Consider the following 18,210-nt stretch of genomic DNA (forward strand, 5'->3'; position numbering starts at 1 on the left):
GATATATAGGTTTCATGGGCTTCCCTGATAGCTCAGCTGGTAAAGAATCTGCCTGCAGTGCAGGAGACCCTGGTTCGATTCCTGGGTCAGGAAGATCCCCTGGAGAACGGATAGGCTACCCACTCAGGTATTCTTGCCTGGAAAATCCCCATGGACAGAGGAACCTGGAGGGGCTACAGTCCATGGGGCCACAAAGAGTAGAACATGACTGAGCAAATAAGCACAGCATAGCACATATAGGTTAAATAGGGAAATCAGCTCTACTTCTCCCTGTCATCATTCACTGAATTGCTCTTTGGAGTAAATAAACTGTGTAAACCCCAGTGTTTGCCTTACCCTCTCATCATCCCCGTCGTCACTTGCTTTTACCTGAATAGGTCAAGTAAAGAAATCCTTGTGGATCCCAATGTGTCAGTTGCATCAGGCTGGGGTTTCCAAGGGGACTAGAAATGCAGAGCCGCAACCATACAGTCTTCTCTCTGGGACATGCATATCTTTCCACAAATCCCCTCTGCCTGACTTTATAATGTCACATTCTAAAATATTCAGGTTGCTTTTGTTGTTCTCTCCATAAAAAATTAATGATCATGAAAGTATTATCATGTTTATTTTAAAGCAACCATTTTCTACATTTTAATTAAAAGTTGTAATTCACCATCTTTTGACCAAGTTATCTTAAATCTTCATCTTATTGGTAATGGGTATTGGGCTGGATTCAGAGAGAAATACAAGCGTTACTTAATGCAAACAGTAAAATCTCGGCATTTCTAGAGATATGGTTCTGTTCATTTTGTGCACTGCGCTCACTAACTCTGCCTTTTTAATTAGAAATATCCTCCTGCTTATGCAAGAATCCTGGGAAAGAAGCATTGTCTTATTCATTATGTATTCCATGAGAATCACAAGTGGACAAAACCAGGCATAATACGATGCCTGTTGTGTTATTAAAGCACTTTAATAAAGGTTACTCCCTTAGTAGAGTGAGCATCTCAAATACCCATTTCTTTTTCAAGAGGTGGGCTGCTTGGAGCTAGATGCTGGGTCTCCTCTCGGTATGTGTGAGGCACCTTTTTGTACATTTTACAGCTCTCCGTGGATGTAGCAGGACTAGTCCTCTTCCATTTTAGTTACCTGTCCTACCTTAGGGAGTGATGTCCTAGAAAGTATTGGGTTTTCTATTTTAGGCCTATCACACACACACACACACACACACACACACACACACACACATATATATAAGGAAATAGTTTAAAATAATGATATATGGGGGAAAGATCTGTAAACAAAGATTCATAGATTCATGACATTTGGGGCATTTTTGTACCATGCTGGTCTGTTTTATTTATACCCCTGTGTTCTCTATCCCCACCGACTAAAAGACATATGTTAAGAATTTGATCTCTAATAGTTTTCTTTAAAAGAAAATCTTTAATGGTACTAAAAATGTCTTTTAAGAAAGAAAATGCAAGTGGTGAAGAAAGGTGGGAAGCAGGGAAGAAGGCAGAGAAGAAAGGGAGGGAGGGTGAAAGGGAGAGAGAGGAAAGAAGGAAGGGAGGGAGGGATGGAAGGAGGAGGGAGGAAGAAGGTGAGAGGGAGGCAGGAGGAGGGGAAGAAGGAAGGAAAGAAGGGGGAAAGGAGAAAAGGAAGATTTTAAAAATGGGCCCACCCAGTTGCAGCACAGCAAAGACTTATCTCTATGCAGTACTTTGATTTCAAATTATTTTTAGCATGGCTTTTATTGTACTCATTGTTACATACATAAATCTTTAAAGTAATACGTTTTGTAAGAAATGGTCATAAAAATTTACAGCCAGTAACTTTTCCCCTGTCCCTTACAATGATATTCTACTAAAACCATTAAATGGTTCTCATTAATGCCCTTTAAATGATTGTGTAATGACCCACAATCGCTTGTAAGTGAACAACCATTAAAGAATTACCAGTTCTTAGCATGCTTTTAAGTACAGCTTAAATACATGGGAGGTAACATATAATATATTAGAAAAAGTATTAAATTTGAAATAGTAAAAACATGATCGTCACAAAAGAATGAGTAGGTGTGCAACCCTACTCTGCAATGGCCACGGTTCCCACTGAACACATTATTATACCAGATTTTATTGCATTTGTCTTTTTTCTGTATTGAATCTTTTCCTTTTTCCTGGGATTAATAATAATAATAATAATAATAAACCCTGCCACCACAGGAGTGAAAGTGCATATAAAAGCAAATGGTGAAAATAATTAAACCCATGTATAACAAGACAACCACCTATCTAAACAAAAGGAGAACAGTTCTTCCCCCAATATTTTCTACATGACAACACATGTTCATTTTCTTTTTTTAAACATACAGATATTTGTTATGAGATTGTCTAAGCACTTGAATGATTGCATTCTTTACATTTCAAAGTGTTCTGCATCATGGGAAGATGGTCAAAGATAGTAAAAGGTAATAACTTTTACCAAAGACATGAGGTCAGAGGAATCCCCTGCTATTTCCAGCATGTTTTATGGTAAGCTTACCCATCATGTAGAGTTGGGCAGTTGTTTTACTCGAAAGTGTCAGATAAAGAGTTTGGTGGCAGCTGTTTTTGAAGTTCTTTCACTCCTGACCTTGTTTTGTACTCAAGTGATGCTCATGGTGATGTGCTAATACAACTAGGGCCCCAGATAGAGCAAGGCACAGAGTGAGCATAAAGCCAGATTCCACAAGGGACCGGAGAAAATCAGACTTATTAACTGCCACTCACATCTACTTACTTTGAGGTCATTTAATCTACGAGGGTAGCTGAGGGCCAGGGCAGCCACAGAAGTTTGAGGCCAGAAAGCACAGCTGTGTATTTTCCCTGTGCCATTTTATAAACTCAGGAGCAAGGTTGAATCCCCCAACTGGTGTCTTCTTAGCCTCCCAGGACTGGTGACACACTCCATTTTCTTCCCTCCAGCAAACTCTTGCTTTTCCCCGCAGGTGTAACCAGGTTCTCTGAGTTGCCTCCTCTGGTGCACTAAGCAAGCAGCAGAGGGAAGAGTCCTGATTTTACAAATGGTGAGATGAGACTCATAAACATGATCAGAGTTGTTTCTCTATGTTGTGAAAGTCTCACCTTCGCTCTTACTCCCTCTGGTGTACCCTCCCTAACCCCACACAGCTGGTCTCCTATTGCTCCGCAAATGTTAGTATAGTGACAGAAGATCTGCTGGGGCAGGGACCCTATCAGTCCTGATCAAGGCCAGATCCCTTGTGCCTAACACAGTGCCAGGTAATGCTGGGCTCAGTCAGTAAAGAATCTGCCTCCAATGCAGGAAACACAAGTTTGATCCCTGGAATATCCCCTGGAGAAGGAAACAGCAACCCACTCCAATATTCTTGCTTGGCAAATCCCATGGATAGAGGAGCCTGGCAGGCTACAGTCCATGAAGTCGCAAGAATTGGACAAGACTTAGCAACGAAACCAACCAAACTTTCCCAGAAAGGTTGCAAGATAAGTTTAGTTGGTCAACTCAAACCAGACAATTTTAAGTAGATTGCTATTCAAAATCAAAACAGTTACAAAACTGTCGTTAGAAAGTAAAAATCTGGGCCTGTCGAGAATAAAATAAATCTCAGTTAATCCCAAGGTTTCCTCCCACCCCTTCCCCTTTTTTCCTGTTGGTCCCTCTCAGCCTTCATCCTCTTTCAAGAAACTATTCTTCTTTTATTCTCATCTCTTCCATTCTTCTCCCTGGATACAAAGCCTCATCCCCTCTAAAAGCTGTTTTTCAAAAAGTGCTTCCTCTTTCCCCAGCCCAGGAGTGTCTTTGATTTTGAAACCTTGTCATATCCTGAAGAAAATAAAGTTTCCCTTCCTGTGACTGGAGTTCTGGGTGTTGGTGGGTTTGCGGACATCGCTTCCTGGGTACCCTGGAATCCTGACAGTGTGGTGGGAGAGAGTGAAGGGGAAGAAGAGGGCTTCGGTTAACTTGAAGTCTGACCTGTAAAGAGCATGTCCCATAACTGATTTGTAAAATAAATCAAGCGTAGAAACAAAGATGAAGACAGAACACAAAAACAGACCCTTCATTCTCCTGATATTTTCTTAGCTTCATGTCAGCTAGTATTCTGTCTTCAAGTTGGAGACCTTTCCCATCTCTGACTGTGGGAACAGATCCAACTGTAAGCTGCTTCCTGTCGTGCCTGGCAGTAGCTGCCACACTGTGTGTTATTTAAGAGGCTCCAGTTGGCTCCCTGCTCCGTAGACGAGGGGAACATATGGCCTTGACTGTTAAAAATATTCATGAGTCATGTTGCCCAGTACTGAAGTACAGCCACCTCAAGGGCAATTTTCCAACAGCTCATATTGGTTTATATAACATGGAGTGAAGACCAGATGAAGTTCCAGGAGGTGTTCAGAGGAGACAGAATGCAGTGAGGCGAGGTAGAATTTGGCCAGTATGCTGGGCTGCATGTCCCTTCTGGAAGGAGGCGTGGAGTGTTGGTAAAATCTCAGAGTGAGGGACCTCACTCTTTGGTTCCGTTTAGAGACTCGGTGTCCTGCTACAACCTTCTGGAGAAAGAACCTGAGAAGACTTGGAAGTGAGAGTGCTTCCATTCATTGGTTCCCCAGTGATTTTCTTCTCTCCCTGACCACCACGAACTTACCATGCCTCATGGCATGAGCTTGGTCCAGAGTACCCCTTCCCCTAACCCCTATGCTCCTAGCAGAAGATCCTTCCAGGGACAAATATTCATGATTTTTAAAATAAATGCTCATGGCTTTTAGGCAACTTCTGAAAAAGTGGAGATTGCAGATTGTAGTTACTGTTTTATTTTCACATTTCTGAAAGTTTCTATGAAAGTGGTCCTGAGTGGGTTTGGCTTCCCAGGGACATTTTATGTGATTTGTCAAATGCCAATATTACCAATATTAAGTAAGCCCAGTTAAAACAACCAAGGCTGTAAGATAAAACAACTTAGCTCTCAGATGGTCTAAGAGCAGACAGGCTCGATGTCTATAATAGTTTCATGATTTAGAATACAAGGTACTATTTGCCCTTTCTCCTTCTTTCTATTGTAAATTAATCATTAGAGGGCTGTCTCTGAAGCACTTTTCTCACTGTATCCTGTTTCCACCTGCCCCATGCGGGTGACTGCACCTGACTGTAATTTGGGGAACACAAATTGCAGTGATTCAGCACTTTGTGCCTCTAATAAGTTAATGTCACTCCCATCTTCTGGCACAATTCAATTCAGAAGGGCCACAGTGTATCATTAATGCATTAAAAAATGCTGTGTTTTTAGACTGAATATCTGGAATTAGTTGGGAGACTGACTATCCAAAACAGACTTTTTACCGTGCTTGGGAGCCCTGAGGAAGCAATTCTTGTTTAAGCATCTGCGTTATCAGAGCAGCCCCAGTACTTCAAAGGTCTGTACAGGATGCTCAAAATAGGCACCCTGCCAAACAGAAATGGAAACACATATACGTACTACACTATTTGCCTTACAGAAATTAATTTTCGTCCAGCAGCACCTAGGATTATTTAATATTTATCTTTAGCTGCAGGAAGATGAATCTATTATTTTATGAGTTGATTTTGTTATTTTACCTGAATGTTTCAGTCCGTCCTTCCAGTAGGAGACACTTATAGTCTCTTCTATCCCTTGCCTTTCACCCTCTTTTTATTATTACTCTTATTTTTAGAGTATCTGGAAGCAATGGTAAGATTCATTTTTTTATTACCTGATGCCCCTAGTTGGTTTCCTGGGAAGAAATGATCACTGAACAGATTTTAAGGTCAAGGTTCATATCCATCGCATTGACTCAGTGGTAGAAATAGGTATAGAAGAAGCAGTTTTGGATTGAAAGTAAAGAAGCCAAGTTCTAGAGCTTGTTGCCACCTTTGTGACCCAGGAGAGATCCCTAAACTGTTTCAGAGCCTCCCCTTCGTTATCTGCACCCGAGTAGTGTAGAGTCAGCCCCTACAGAGCTCTTTCCCCTAGTGATTTGTCATTCTGAAAGGCCACCAGCGTCCTACAGTTCCTCCTTCTGTTGCTGAGATTCCAAGGGGTCTGTGCTATGTTGACTGTTTGCACCTGTGAAATTAAAGCACCAAGAAAGGCAAGTGTCACCGTGTGGAATCACAAAATGACTGATAGAGTTTCAGGGGGGACTTGAGTGTATAAAAAGCCACAATATTGCGGAGCCCCTTGAAGATGGGAACTGTTAAATATCAATGGAGCATCGCTCTGTCTGCACCGTCAGCACGTCCCTGTGACCACAGTGAGAGAGATGCGAAAATGTCATTTCATGGACCACATGTGTGCTGCTTACGATGAATATTCTGGCCATGGTTTATTACATTTTTGATAAATTGTAACTTCTTGGACCCAAATTTTGTTAGCTTATCTCTAGTGCTATTTAAATATCTGAAAAGACTGAATTTGCCCCAAAGATTTAATCATCATTCAGCAGCGGTCTGTAACCATGTGGTACTAATTTAAATTACTGTAGCAATGGACAAGTCTCTATCCAGAAATTAATAAATGCAATTTATAAGGAATGTTAAGTAACAACTAACAATTTAATGCTTTGTGAGTTTCAGCCAAACTGATTAAATAATTAAAACAGATTTCTAGGGATAGGGAAAGAGATTTTACCATAAAAGAGATAAACAGTTTGGGAATTGTACGCATTCTTTTAGACATTTAAGATAATTAAATCCAAAACCTATGTTAAAATAACACTAAAGGTCTGGTTTAAATCAGTAGTGGGAATTGCCAAGTTAAGAGTTGAACATCATCCTAAATGTCTGCTCCATTGTTTTAAATAAGGCATTTGGGGACTCTTGGAGCACTGGGTCAGTTTACAGAGCCTGCTATTGGTGGGACAATATTGGTCTCAGGAATAAATACATGTATCCAATGGAACCTTCTTCTTGCTATGATGTTTCTAGGCTTTTATTAAGTAAAACTGGATGTTTAGATTCCTCAATGTTGCTGTACAAATCTAAAACTTCTTTGTAAATGGTTTTCAAATGCTTATTCGTTAAAAAAGGTGAAGGAATTTAGAGTTCATAGCTGTTTTGATTATATATATATGTGTGTGTGTAATGAGTGTAATATATACATCTATGCTGCTAAGTGACGTCAGTTGTGTTCGACTCTGTGCGACCCCATAGATGGCAGCCCACCAGGTTCCTCCGTCCCTGGGATTCTCCAGGCAAGAACACTGGAGTGGGTTGCTATTTCTTTCTCCAATGCACGAAAGTGAAAAGCGAAAGTGAAGTCACTCAGTCGTGTCCGACTCTTAGCGACCCCATGGACTGCAGCCCACCAGGCTCCTCCGTCCACGGAAGTTTCCAGACAAGAGTACTGGAGTGGGTCGCCAGTGCCTTCTCCAATATACATCTATAGGCTCAAAATAGTTCATTTTTGCCACCAATTATTGAGTACTTGTGTATGTACAATACATGGATATCTCTGTGATATGAAGATAAATAAGACATGGAAGCTGTAGACGTCCATGGAGGCAAGAATGAATACTCTCTTTTTGATGAATAATAACTTTGTAGGCAGCAAAAGCAGATGGGTAGCCCCCTTGAGACAAATGACCATGGGTTACAATAGGATATATTTCTTTTAAGACATTTTTAAAAGTGATTTGCTCAAGTGACTCCACAGGTGTCCATCAGTCATCCTTTACATTGTATCTGTAGCTCACCAACCCTGGTGGGAAAACTACCCAATTGTAGAGCTCTTACCTTAACTGTGGGAAAGCTGGATGGTGGTATCTACAGGATGGAGTGTAATGTGGAAATTGTTGGAAAGCCATCTTTTGGGTGGGGACCTAGTTAGTGAATGTTGGCAAGGTTGAATTTTCACTGACCTGGCCAGCTGTTTGGGAGTTAAGTAGATGCAAATTGCATGTTCTACTGCCCACTAGATTTGGAATTCATTATCTTCCAAATTGAACGTATCATACTTTCCTTAAAATGTGCTTTTCCTTATGTGATAGCCAACTATCCTGGTTTGCCTGGGACTGAGTGATTATGACAGGGAGGCCTGGTGTGCTGCGATTCACGGGGTCACAAAGAGTCAGACACGACTGAGCAACTGAACTGAACTGAACCGACTGAGTGGTTATGAAGAATGTAGATCCTTTTGTGCTAGAACAGGGAGAGTCCTGGGTAAACCAGATGAGTTGTCCATCCTACCCTTTAACTTCTCCTCCTGTCTTCTCTGTCCTAATGAATCACATTTTCACCTATCCAATTATCCTGGACTTTTCTGTTTCTTTTTCCACATCTACGTTGTCACTGAATTTTATCGAGTGTTGTATTCTTCCCTCTTCTCCAGACTGTCAGTTGTTGCCTTGGCTCAAGCAAGGTCATGCTTTTGCCTGAACTGCTGAAGTAGCTACTAAACCAAAAGCCCTGTTGCTAGGCTTGCTCTCACCCCAATCTTCTCTGGACTCAGCCGCCAGTGATATTTGAAATGCCTATACACATGGTAAAGTCTTCAGTGTGACTTATTACCCAAACCCTCAATTTATGTACATATGGAGAAAAAAGGCCCTCTCTCATCTGGTTCCTGTCAAAATCTCCAGGCTCACCCCCAATCACACTCCTTCCTCAACTCCATTCTCTAGCCATTTGAACCTGGTTGGTATTTCATGGGGGCAGAATTCACATGTGTATTGTACAACTTTAGCTGAAGTATTTCCTATTTTTGGAATGCCCTGCCCACTTCCTTTTCATCTTGGAGCAACGAATCACTTTTCTAGATCCAGTTCAAATATCACATTCCTGTATGAAAATTCTTCCTATCCCCAAATAAGACTGACCATTGCTAATTTGGGACTAGACTGTGCCTTGTATACTCATCCTGCATCTAAAAACACACTCATTACAGTTACTTATGTAGTTGTTAGTCTTCTGTTCTAGATTATATGCTCTTCCAGTAAAGGAAACCTGTTTTATTAATATTTATTTCCAGATTTGGGTAAGAGCTGTGACACAGCAGACAATGGAATGCTGTTGATGGAGGGAAAGAAGAATCTGTCTCGCTGCATCATGGGAACTATTCTGAGACCTCAGGGCACTTTGTGTATGGTGAGTCTTTCCCACTTTGATAATGCCCTTCTTGCATCACCTGGTTGAAACTTGAAGTAGTTATGTACTTGTTCATCATTTTACTACTAGATCTTCTATATCCTCATAGAGTAACTTCCAGAAGGAAACTTTATGTCCACATATTAGGAGATGTGCATTTTTATATCAACTGTTTTTTCTTATGCCATATAAGTCTTGGGGCTTTCCTGGTGGCCCAGCAGTAAAGAATGCACCTGCCGTCCATGGGATCACAGAGTTGGACATGACTCAGCAACTAAATGTTTGTTTATTTATTTTAAAACTAAGACCAGCATAGTAACAAAATAGAAGGACCCCAATCTCTGATGCCATTATGGAGTCTCTGATCCTGCCCCTATTACAGCCCCCAGTCTCCTTCTTCTAGACTTGTAATTATGTTCCATGTGGCTCAAAGTCTCATAACTGATGCAGACAAGTTTAGCATTGCAGTCTGAGAGGGCCAGAGCCATTTGTTTAATACATACCACATGGTACTTCAAAGGTAAGGATAAAAATGCTTAAAGTATACTTAGAATAAAGGAAGAAACCCAAATGACCATCGGAGAAGATTCAAATGCCACCATTTGTTCAATAGCTATGTTGAATGAATCAATCAATGGGTAAGGATTCCACTGGAGGAATTGTATTAAGTGCTTATAAGGAACACAAACTCTAAGCGCTGGAAACCGTTCTCTGTATGAGCTAATGGTCTCATTACCGAGCAGGGCAGTGACCCAAATGACTATACAATAAAGAAGAAAGTAATGGATATTATAGTAATGATAACAATCTAACATTTACTGAGCAATTACTATGCACCTGGTGCAATTCTAAATTTTTATTTGCATCAGCTATGTCTTCTCTCTCAAACATATTCCTCACAGACCACTTCAAAGCCTAAAAATACTTATATTCCCATATATGTCTTTCTCCTTCTAAAAAGAGAGAGAGAGAGAAAATCACTAATTTTCCTGACTTTGCTTTTATGTCAAGATACCACCTTATTTCCCTTTCAAACTTCACTAATTGTTTTTACTGATAAAATTCATTTTTAGGTTCACAAAAAACTGAGTGGCAAGTCCAGAGATTTCTCATATACCTCCTGTTCTCATACAAGCACAACCTTCCCTACGATCTACACCCTCCCTCACAGGGGTACATTTGTTACGATCAACAAACCTACATTGACGCGCCATCATCAGCCGAAGTCCGTAGTTTACATCAGGGCTCACTCTCGGGGTTGGATGTTTTATAGGTTTTGACAAATGCAGAATGGCACACACCCACCGCTGTTGTATCAGACAGAAGAGTTTGACTGCTCTAAAAATCTGCTGTGCTCTGTCTATTCATCTCCCCTTGGCCAAGATTTTTGAAAAAATAAATAAATCACTCCTTCTATGAGCCTTTATTGTTCACATCATCTTTATTCTTTGACCCACTGCACTTCTTTTCATTCCCCTCACTTTTCTGAAGCTGCCCTGGGAAAGGTCACCATGGAGCATGACATGGACAATTCAGTGACGATACTCCTGCCAGTTCTTTCTTTTGTCTACTCCTCCATTGCACCACCATCTGCCCGGTTTATCCAAGCCAGAAACTACAGGCCCATACTTGACTCTCACCTCCTTTCTTCTCCCAGGTGCTCATTCTGTCTCCAGAATTTCTATTGCATGAATTTCTCCCAAGAGAAACACAGCTTGTCTCACCCTCCTCTAGGCTTCCTTCATCTCTCCTAGAGACCTCTGTAATAATCTCCTAACTACTCGCAGGCCAACCCAAGCCCTGTGGTGACGTGAGAATAATTTTCACCAATACCATTCTCTTCTCGCCACTCCCTGGTTGGAATACTTTCATAGTATCTCTTTCCAGCAGAATAGCCTGTAAATTCCTCGGCACAGACTTGGAGGCCTTCACAATCCTGCAAAGGCGCTACTTCCCTGCTGTTACCTCTAGCCCTCCTCCGCCACACTCTCTGACCTCGACTGAAGTGGTCTGGGCCCCGAACACACATGCTTCCACTGCTCTGTGACTTTGCCGGTCTATGCTGTCTGTGTGGCATGCCCTCTCTCCCTTGTCCAGGTCGTGAACTTCTACTCACAGGGAGGAACATTGCAAGCGCTTTCCGCTTTCCTATCCATTTTTCCTAACATAGCTCCCTCATCAAAGCTATTGTGCTGTGTTATTACATGTGTTTGTCAGTGTGCCTGACCCTTTCCCTGAAATACGAGCTTTTGAGACAAGGCATTCTGTATCATTCATCTCAGAATCTCTAGTACCTGCTGCAATTTAAATAGTCCATGGAATTCTCCAGGCCAGAATACAGGAGCGGGTAGCTGTTCCTTTCTCCAGCGGATCTTCCCAACCCAGGCATTGAACCCAGGTCTCCTGCATTGCAGGCAGATTCTTTACCAGCTGAGCCATCAGGGAAGCCCAGGGATACTGGAGTGGGTAGCCTATCCCTTCTCCAGCACATCTTTCTGACCCAGGAATCAAACTGAGTCTCCTGCATTGCAGGCAGATTCTTTACCAGCTGAGCTATCTGGGAAGCCCCCAGTACAATGTCCAGTACTTAACAAATATTTGTTGAAATAAGACTGTTGTGATGGTGTAAATAGAGTATGATGGGAGCTCTGAAATGGAGCAGTTGGAGGGGAGTTTAATTCATTCATCCATCCATTCATTTTTTTTTCCCCCAACAAATAGATACAGAATACTTACATGAGCCAGGCACTCTTCAAAGAGCTGGATATAACCATGAACAGGCAGAGGACCATCTTACACTCAGAGATTACAGCATTCTATTCCAGTGAGAGAAGACAAATACAGTGAGTTTAGCAAAAGGCCAGTACCATGAATGAATGAAAAACTTAAGACATAGATAGAAGACATAGGGAGTGGTAGAGGCCGTTGTTAAACTGGGCAGTCCATGATCCACCTAAAGGTATTTATTTATTTATTTTGGGCTACCCTGAGCCTGCCTTGCTGTGTGTGGTCTTTCTCTAGTTGCGGCAAGCAGGGGCTACTCTCTAGTTGCCGTGCACAGGCTTCTCGTTGCAGAGACTTCTCTTGTTACCGAGCACAGGCTCTAGGGCATGGGGGCTTCAGCAGTTGCAGCTTGCAGGCTGTGGCTCCCCGGCTCAGTAGTTCTGGATCTTGGACTTAACTGCCCCATATCACGTGGGATCTTCCTGGACCAGGGATCAAACCTGTGTCCCCTGCATTGGCAGGCAGATTCTTAACCACTGGATTACCAGGGAAGTCCCAAAGGCATTTATTTCAATTCACATCAAAACATCAGTAACAACATCTGTGCACAACCTGGCCCATGAAACATAGTTTGGGGCCGGGTCTGGTCAGTGGGCTGCCTCTTTAAGGTCTCTGTTGCCTGGGCATCTCTGCTATGTATCCAGTTCCTTGAAAAAGTAGAGAGAGACCATAGATCCTTGAATCCTGGCAGTATTTCCTCATTAGTTTGACTCCAGTCTACCTTGTTAACAGCATTTTACTTTGTCTTATCCTCTTTATCCTGTGCTTGTAGTTTGATGATGGTTTTTTAGCAGCCACAAAATTGTCCTGAGAAAATGGTCCTTTTGTATTCCTTGGAAAGAATACTCCTGTTCTTGGGAATCAAAGGCCCAGCAATGAGAGCGCAAGGCAGCAAATGAGTATGGGCTCTCTCATACCAGATTCAGAAGTTTTGGTGTCTTAAAAATAGCTCTGCAGTCATCCATGTTAGGGGATGGGAGAACAAAGAAATATGACATGCACATGTGCAGAAAAGTTGAAAAGGCACCTGAAGATGATTCAAGATTAGCCCCTTTGTTTTACAGACAAGGCAAATGAATTGAGAATCAGTAACTTAGTAAAGTCATGGACCTTAATATATCAAGTGGAAATATAGTTCACCATCTACTTCTCCCCCTATTAATAGCTAAGGGTTTCAAACAATAGAAATGAATGAAGGCTCTAATCAGCAAATTGTAGATGTTTTCCACATTTTTGTGATGTAAATAATCAGCTGTTAATGAGAAGAGGGGCTTCCCAGCTGGAGCTGGTGGTAAAGAACCTGCCTGCCAATGCAGGAGACATAAGAGACCTGGGTTCGATCTCTGGGTGGGGAAGATCCCCTGGAGGAGGGCATGGCAACCCACTCCAGTATTCTTGCCTGGAGAATCCCATGGACAGAGGAGCCTAGCAGGCTATGGTCCATAGAGTTGCAAAGAGTAGAACACAGCTGAAGTGACTTACTTCAGTTCAGTACAGTCACTCAGTCTTGTCCGACTCTGTAACCCCATGCACTGCAGCACGCCAGGCCTCCCTGTCCATCACCAACTCCTGGAGTTTACTCAAACTCATGTGCATTGAGTTGGTGATGCCATCCAACCATCTCATCCTCTGTCGACCCCTTCTCCTCCTGCCTTCAATCTTTCCCAACATCAGAAGCTTTTCAAATGAGTCAGCTCTTTGCATCAGGTGGCCAAAGTATTGGAGTTTCAGCTTCGACAACAGTCCTTCCAAAGAATATTCAGGACTGATTTCCTTTAGGATGGACTGGTTGGATCTCCTTGCAGTCCAAGGGACTCTCAAGAGTCTTCTCCAACACCACAGCTTAAAAGCATCAATTCTTGGGTGCTCAGCTTTCTTTATAGTCCAACTCTCACATCCATACATGACCACTGGAAAAACCATAGCCTTGACTAGATGGACCTTTGTTGGCAAAGTAACACATGCAATGGACAAAAGACTCATAGCAGAGGTAAATGGAGCTTCATTATAGCTGACAGGAAGATATGAGGATGAATTGTCTTTAACTCCAGCCTGTAATTTAAACCAAAAGCCTTGCAAAATTAGCAGTTCAATGGTATGTGTGAGAATGGTACCGCTGTTGAATTATTTATTCATTTGTTCACACATTCACTCACTCATTTCCTCATTCACAGTTGCTGAACCCTCACTGCTGCATACTTGTGAACTTGGTGCTGCAGGGACCACGGAGTTATAGAGTGCCCCTGCCTCCTTGGGCTCAAAGAGCTCCCAGTCCCATGGAGGAGCTAGATGTGCAGTTAGATCATCACAGTGCTCTGGGCCGTGCGATCATGTATGTTCTTCCTGGATAAAGGAGAAGCCTGGACCAGACTCTGCAGGCAGTGTGCCCTAAGTCAGGTGATATAAGTACTTCACTGCACCCTTCCTAGTCGTCCCAACAGCGCCTCATGTACAGCCATTATCCTCCTAAAAGCCTTTCCCCCTCAGGCAAAAATAACCTGCTTGGAAGAAATTATGAAGAGCTTTTCGGCTTCTTTTGAAGTTACAGTACCCGCCAAGTGACATCCCCCGTGTTTCTGTTACACTCTTCCCGGAAGGACCAAGTCTCCTGAGTCATAAGATGGCAGCCATCCTTTGCAGCCATTGGCTTCCGAGGAGCAGGCATTTCCATCCATCTGCAAAGGGAAGAAGAATTAGCCGCCTGCTTGAATCAACCATATGTGTGTTGGTTGGGGGCTGTTAGGAGACGTACCCCTGACGAGAGTCTAGTTGCCCAGCCAGCTTCCCTTTATCAGATGGGCTGGTGCCCGTTATCATTGTTCTCACAAGGTGATAGCAGGAGTTGTTCCCTGTAAGAAGACGGTGGCATTCTGGCAGGGTCATCGTGGTGTTAAGATGCATAGCATTTGTCAGGTTTGCCTAGGACTTCTGGAGGTTTAGTTATGAAACTTGTTAATTGAGCTATAAATATAGCTGCAGCCTTTGCCTTCCAGTAAGGCAGTGTGTTAATTTGGGTTTGGCAGGGGGATGGTACAAGCTGCCAATGTTATGTTAGGATTAGTAACGTGCGGTACATTTTAACTCCACTTCCCCATGTGCCACGCTTTCCTCCTCTGTTTGATATCTTTGTGAGGGAAGAGAGAAGAGAGGAGAGAGCAAGCTCATTGTTATGGGCATCTCATGTTAGGAGTGTTTATCCGTGTTCCTGCTTTGCACCCTACAAGTCTCCAAGTGGATGGAGTTAGGTACATGGAGAGAGCCACGTGCGCCACCCCAGAGAGGGTTCAGCCACAACCTTCTGCCCCGAGATTAGTGTAACCGTGGTTGCCAAGAGCAGGGTATTTGCCCTTGCTCCCTCCCAGGAACTCCTCCCTATATTTAGAGCATCTCTCTCTTTGTTAAAGTGATCATCATAAATATGTGTTTTCCATAATAAAAAATACATCCTCCCCTTCTTTCACACAGAAGGAATCACATGGGGAATGGAGTGGGTTTGTTTGCTTATTTCTTCCTCAAATACTTATTAAGGGGTAAACATGTCACTTGCTCATCTCACTGAGGAAAAAGAAATGTTATGTTTTAAAGCTGCACATACAAATAACTTTGGCTGTGTCATTTGTGGTCCTAGGGGGAAGGAAAGGGTACTGTTGAAGCAGTTATTGCCCTGCCTGTTTTGAGATGCTTGGTAAGTGATAGCTAAATGAATGAATGAGTAGGGCTCACTTAAGTAGTGTTTCGAAAGAATGGTCTTTGTAGGTAGATCACACCTACTTTTGTTTCTTAAAATGTATTACTGACCTGGAAATAGGTTGGCAAAAATGCAGAATTCTGTTTGTTGGCAATATGATAGAGGAAAGAACCCACTTCTGGCTAAATAGTATCAAACATTTAATTTCTTTTTTTTCTAAATGAACCTGGCTTGAGTAGAAATATGAAAGAATGTGGAAGTCTAACATCCTGTGTGTGTCTCTGGAGATATCACTGATTGCATTTTCCCTGGTTATGAAATGTTAGAGAGATCAGCTCCAACTCAATATTCTTTGTTTTTCATTCTGCTTTCCCCCTCCATGGGCATGTCTCTCACCTCTGATTAAGTAGAAAATTCCAACTCTTTTTGTTTTGTTTAATTAGAGCTGGATGTCTTTCTCCCTTCTTTGGTTGAACTCTGGAAATGAAGATGGTATGTCATGGATACAGAAATGTGCTTCAGTCTAATGAAGATTGTATTGATTTTTTTTATTTTTTACAGTGAAACCATAGCCTGCCTCAACTGCACCAGCTGTTAATTGTATTTTTCCTAAGTCCTTTTGGTATTCATTTGAAAAGCATTTTATAACCCATCTGGTGACCTTGCTGCTAACCAACAATTATAGTCTGACATCTGAATACAAAGAATTTGGGGCAAGCCACAGTTGTACATGGAAACCTTTAAAACAATGTCTCCTTTAATATAGTCTTTACTAAAAAAAATTGTGAAGAAATGATTATAGCCTCACTAAATTCTGACATGCTGAAAAAAAATGGCTGTTCACTCTTTGGAAATTTGTACCAACTTCTCAAATGAGAGATCGAGAGAGCAATAATCATAATAAGAAAGGGCACCAGCTCTGCCAGGCAGCACACTCTTTGTCCACTCAACCCCATTCACAAACCTGACGCTGCCTAGACCGATGTTAATTCCAACGGCTGGAGGTGGACGGAGAGTGGGTGCTATTCACAGTGTGGTTACTCTGGAGACTGAAGAATCTGGAACCAAATTGCTGGGATTATTAGAGTCTGAAGCAGGATGGCTGTGGGCACTTGTGGGTTTTTGTACTTAGGCACTAGGCCGAGTAGGCAAGTGTGGGCTGGAATCTAGCCCTGGGACTTCTTGCCAAGTTGTGTGCCCCAGCTTGAGGCTGCATCAGCTGGGAGGAAGGGGCCTTTCTGCAAGTCAGCTGCCAGGGTGGAGTGCCTTTTCGTAACATGCACAGAGATGCAGTGTGTGCTTGAGGTGACCTCGGCTGGATATAACTGTTTGAGGGATCCCATCCTTTTACCCCAGCTATGGTGTATCTGACACTCGCCTGCCCACCGGCTTCTCAACTGGTGGGAGGAGTGAATTATCTGATGGGGGATCTGGAAGAGGAAACCAAGCCTGGGTAGCTCTGCCTCTTCTGCTGAATTTATAGGGAACCAGCCACCTGGCGGGGAGCACGCATCGTGCACAGGGGTAGGGGTGGTGAGGAGGAGGGGAGAGGGGCCTGACCCAGTCCAGCATCTCTAAATCTAGGAAGCTGACTTGCCCATCTTTCCCAGTCTTGCTTTATTCCATAAGAAGAGTGATAATTTGCCCTCCTCTGACCTCCATCAGCTCAAATTTGTCTCATTTTTTAGTTAATTCAAAATTCAGAAAGAAGGATGCTATTTGTTGGACTTTCTCTGCCCTCCACCAGGGTCTTAGGAACCACACAATTTTCCATTTCCCTCTGTGCCACCCCCTCAGCCCCCACACATACATAGAATTGTTCTTTCCAGCAGAAGCCATAAACCCATGCACACCATTAGTCAGATCTAGCCTACATCATGCTTTGTTCAACCCACAAAGTGTCTTTTGAAAATAGGTACACCAACATTGAAAAACAGGAGAGTTCATGTACATGTCAAGATTTCTGGACAATCTTAAACAGTCAAGTCAGAAAATTTGGCCGCATTGTGTCTGCCTCCCCAAAGGGCACCTCTCAGCCTGAATGAGACCCCCCTTTCCACTGGAAATACACCCCCAGTGTCCCTGTGCCCTCTACTCTCTTGGCTCCTGGACTGAGACGTGGTGTCAGCCACCATCCATCATTCCTCTCACACAGTTCTGGTTTGGAAGTACATGAATGTCCCTTTATTCTGCGTCCCTTTTAATAGTGGACTGGGAAGCCTCCACTGGTGGAGCCTATGGGAGAGAGCATATGTCTTTATGGAACTATAGATTATTTCCATATGCTTAATGCCTTTTTTTCCCCTGGATGATTCACACGTTAGGCTACCTATTTGGTTCCTATAGTCATGTGGGATTTCTTTAGCATTTTTTTTTTTTTTTTTTAGAGAAAGTCATTTAGAAAAGAAATCTAACACTTTTAAAAAAAAATTACTTTCCTAATCCAACCAATGAAAAGAAATCTGCTGCTTCTCTAACCAGCCCGTTACATTATGTGGAAGCTCATCTTTATCTGAACCTGATACCTGGACCCTGTATAATGAAACCCCAAACAATGAAATTGGCTCAACCATCTGGTGACCAATGAACAAATATCCTGCTGCTAGTTCTTAGAATGGGTTTCCCTTGTGGTTCAGACAGTAAAG

The 18,210-nt window shown here is 42.6% G+C and overlaps 1 long non-coding RNA gene across 1 annotated transcript in view; it reads left to right on the forward strand.

The window, feature by feature from the left end:
- LOC112578057 overlaps window positions 1-16,360 on the forward strand; it is a 274,039-nt gene extending 257,679 nt beyond the window's left edge. The window contains exons 6-7 of the long non-coding RNA XR_006639792.1: window positions 8,978-9,093; window positions 14,052-16,360. This is a non-coding gene — a long non-coding RNA (uncharacterized LOC112578057). The remainder of the gene's footprint in view (window positions 1-8,977; window positions 9,094-14,051) is intronic.
- Window positions 16,361-18,210: the final 1,850 nt, after the last annotated feature.

Source organism: Bubalus bubalis, chromosome 12 (assembly GCF_019923935.1).
Source record: "Bubalus bubalis isolate 160015118507 breed Murrah chromosome 12, NDDB_SH_1, whole genome shotgun sequence".
Classification (NCBI taxonomy): Eukaryota; Metazoa; Chordata; class Mammalia; order Artiodactyla; family Bovidae; genus Bubalus; species Bubalus bubalis.